A 4119-nucleotide genomic window follows, 5' to 3' on the forward strand; every position below is an offset into this window, starting at 1 on the left:
CAAATTGCGTGAAAATGTAATCACATGTCAGTTCTAGTATAATATATTTGTCCAGTGAATACCCGTTTATCATCTGGATTTCTTCTTGATGTAGCAATTTTAATGGCCGGTAGTGTATTTTCTTTAATGTACTGTAACGAAAAAGTGATCTGTCGTTTGCCTCGGTAGGTATGTGGTCAGTGTGGTGGAATGTTAAATTATAGGGCCCAGATTCGATTACTGACCAGGCCGCACATATTTTTTTCTTACACTTGGAGACTGGGTATTCTGTTGTGCATACTCACATACCGTCATAACCTGGATGGCGGAATGGGTATGGCCTGACAGCCAATAAATTGAAAAAATACCTGAACTTTTTTATTTTCTGTTGCTTTTGTCTAGTGGCTAGCATTGCTGCCTCTGGATCATGGGGTCCCGGGTTCGACTCCCAGCCGTGTTGGGGATTTTCTTTGCCCGGTAACTGGGTGTTTGTGTTGTTCTCATCATTTCATCATGATCGTCATCGTTCGTGACAGTGGATAGATTGATTGTGAAAAAATTGGACTGCTGAATAATTGGGACTTTGTACGGGCACTGATGACTGTGCAGTTGAGTGCACCACAAACCAAACAGCATCATCTATTGCTTTCACGGGTGAGAAAACCAACATGTACCAATGAGGTATGCAAATCTACTTGTGCACGTAGAATACACTTTTTGTAGCTTGTGAAACGTTTTCCTAAGGGTGTGGCATGGGGCACTGTTGCAGCAGCGTAGCACAAAATTTTCATTCTTCACATTGAAGCCACCAGAGGCGCATTATGAAATCAGATGAGCTACGTATCATTTTTTCCGAATCACGCATCATCTACTCTTTAGAAGGATCTGGCACTTTGGATCAATCTCTAGTTCATATGTGTGAGTCGTGATACTGCTCATTTACATTATTCGGGTTTATCATGCTCTCGAGATTTATTAACTTTGTGAAAGGCATCGCTTCATATTCTACACTGTTACTGCTTTACGGTGTGGGCAAATAAAAGCAATGTATTGGCTTCCTGGGACATGTTTCATAGAACTAGCCATCTTCAACACTTATTAGAATCACATATCGTCTGCTTGTATCTTGTGAAGACTCCAACGCGATACCAGATCTGTTTTTGTGAACTTTGCGTATGACACTGAAAACAAGTCTCTGGTGGGAAGGCTTGTTCAGTGTACTACTGTACGTCACCTGTACCACTTTCTACTATGGAATCGCAACTGAACTGGGAAATTTGTATGGAAGTCCAAATGAGCGAGGGAAGCTTACAATTTTCATAAAATGGTGTGCTGCCGACAAAACATCTCCGAATATTCTTCCCGAGATTGAGGCCGATTTTTGATGGCAGCAGGCTTCCGGTCCGGAATTCCACCTCTGACTGACCTAGTCTACTTTATATGTCCTCCTTGGTTCATCCATCAAGTGTATCTTGCTTTCAAGGCAGAAAAATTCCATTTCTTCGCCTGCTTAGTAGTGCGCAGTTTTGATTTCAAGTTTATCACTAATCTCATTTCACATTTCTGTTACTCCTCATTACTTCCATGTTTCTCCTTTTTTCATTCAGTCCATGTTCTGTACAAACTAGACTGTTCATTCTATTCAAAATGTCCTGCAATTCTTCGCACTGTCACTAAGGACAGTAACCTTACCAACAAACCCTATTACTGATATACTTTCACAATGGAATTTAATCCCACCTCTGATCATTTGGGTCGCTGAACCTTCATGTAAAGATTCGACAGCAGGGACGAAAACTTATGTGGCAGGAGTCGAACCGAAATCCACAGCGCTTGTACGAGTTTATGATGCATTATCTGCGGAGTGTGGTGCTATTTCTCACTGGCAAAATCGTTTTCATGACGCCTACGTCATCGAAAGCAGCGACATAAGACCAGGTGGTGGTTGGTGGTTGTTAGTGTTTAACGTCCCGTCGACAACGAGGTCATTAGAGACGGAGCGCAAGCTCGGGTTAGGGAAGGATTGGGAAGGAAATCGGCCGTTCCCTTTCAAAGGAACCATCCCGGCATTTGCCTGAAACGATTTAGGGAAATCACGGAAAACCTAAATCAGGATGGCTGGAGACGGGATTGAACCGTCGTCCTCCCGAATGCGAGTCCAGTGTGCTAACCACTGCGCCACCTCGCCCCATAAGACAAGGAACAGCTGAAATGTGAAAATTGTGAGAAATGTCTGAAACTACAGGTATTCTGTATTCTGACAAACTAGTTGAACAAAAGGATAATTCCTCCCGATTGCTGACCAGAGGTGCTAACGCTCGGACTTTGGACTCTTGCTAAAACTTAAGATTTGACGTTGAAAGCAACGTTTTGTTGCATCGAATCGCCCCTCGATGGTAGGCAAAGAAACCCTTGTAAATCAGTTTTGCTAAATTTTGCAGCAGGAGCAAAAACGGTCTCTTAAAAATATATGAAGTGATACAGGTAAAGTTGCCACATATGTAACGATACAGTAGAAGCCTATTTATTGACAGATTAGAGGCATGCATGCGCTTTCATATCTCTCTTTGATAAAGGAAGTAATGGTTACAGTAATGAAGGGTTTCGACAAACAGATGGAGTTACGAGGTTGTCATAGCCTACCATTAAACTATTTGATGACACCTGGATTAGCCTTTGAGCCGTTGTTGGATTCACAGTCTGACGGATGAAGGGCGACGTATATCTTCCCTCACGATCCACCATCTTTATCGAGTACAAACAAAGGTCAAATGAAAGGTGACCTAAACTTATAGTTTTCATGGAATCCTCTTTACAGCAGGGCACCATTTGGACGAAGTGTCGCAGGAGGGTATTAGCGTGAATTCTTCCAAGTATTAAACAGAACAGTGCACTACAAAGCCCCGTCTCGGTGCCTGGAGTCCAGATTTCTCATTCTGGACGACAACGTTCGTCCCCAGACACCGCCAGTGTCGTCACTGAAAAAAAGTGTGAAGATTGGGCAATGTTTCCGTACTCAACCTACGGGCCACGCCTGACTATTCCCCGAGAACTGTACTTATTACCGGAGGTGAAAGAGCCCATCCAATGACGCCGCTGCTCACCACTGGAGATAACCGCCACCGTTGTCCGCGCCATTCGTCCCATTTATAAAGCGTGGCGTGTTGGATGGGAGACGTGTAAAACTTCCACGACGTAGGCCCACGTTCACTGGAAAGCGGGGAGAGTTTGTTGGAAGATTGTAGCGAGTAATGTGAAAAAGTAATGCATTTAAATAAATTTAAAGAATGAGGAGTGTTAAAGCACTGGCCCCCGTAATACAGTGAAGCTAAATTACCATTTTACATCTTGACGTTAACTTCGTATAACGCAGTTTGTTCCAAAAAGCCGCGCTCGAAAATACGATTTTTGAAAGGGTCGTATCTCCGATTTGTTAATCGCAGATATAAGATTCAAATGTTTTGGATAACCCATGACCCAGCCACCGTGTGTGCACCTATCGGAAGAACGAGCATGCTGTAACTATCCTACACTTCAGGGTTAAAATTTAAACCTTACGTACTACCTCCAGTCCAGGCAAGTTGAGCAGATCGGTTGGTTCTTTTGAATTAAGTATGATATAGGTCGAGCCTTAGGCTTGCAAAAGCACCATTTGTTCTTGGGAGGTTTCTGAGAAAACACCGAAAAACCATGATTTTTGGATACGAAACGTACCAATTGTTGAATTGGCCACTTTTGTAATTTTTATTCACGGCAGATCGTCGGAATTTTTACCAGATTTTCTTACCTTATTGTTCTCGGTGAACCTTGAACCTTTTTTCGGTTTTATTATCCGTTATCGAAATGCAGAAGTTCAAGCTTATCGTACTTACGCATGTAAAATATGCTCGTAATATCCGGTCTGGAGAGCATGGAGAGCTGCATCAAACCAGTCTCAGGACTGAAGACCACAACAACAACAACATCCGCTCTGGACGTAAATGTAGTTTTAAATAGCGTAGTGAACACGTGTACGTCACCAAACTATTTTTAGACACATTTTTTCACGAATAAAACTTCATGACGCACTGTCTCTGTATAATGGTCACTTCACACATATACAAATTTGCCCAAAGTGGTACTGCAGCGACACAAATTACG

At 42.7% G+C, this 4119-nt stretch overlaps 1 non-coding gene across 1 annotated transcript; it reads right to left on the reverse strand.

Moving 5' to 3' along the window:
* Nucleotides 1–2094: 2094 nt before the first annotated feature.
* Nucleotides 2095–2167, reverse strand: Trnaa-cgc. Its single transcript has one exon. It is a non-coding gene; the product is annotated as a tRNA-Ala (tRNA).
* Between the last annotated feature and the right edge of the window lie 1952 nt (nucleotides 2168–4119).

This window comes from Schistocerca piceifrons, chromosome 4 (genome assembly GCF_021461385.2).
Source record: "Schistocerca piceifrons isolate TAMUIC-IGC-003096 chromosome 4, iqSchPice1.1, whole genome shotgun sequence".
NCBI classification, from domain to species: Eukaryota; Metazoa; Arthropoda; class Insecta; order Orthoptera; family Acrididae; genus Schistocerca; species Schistocerca piceifrons.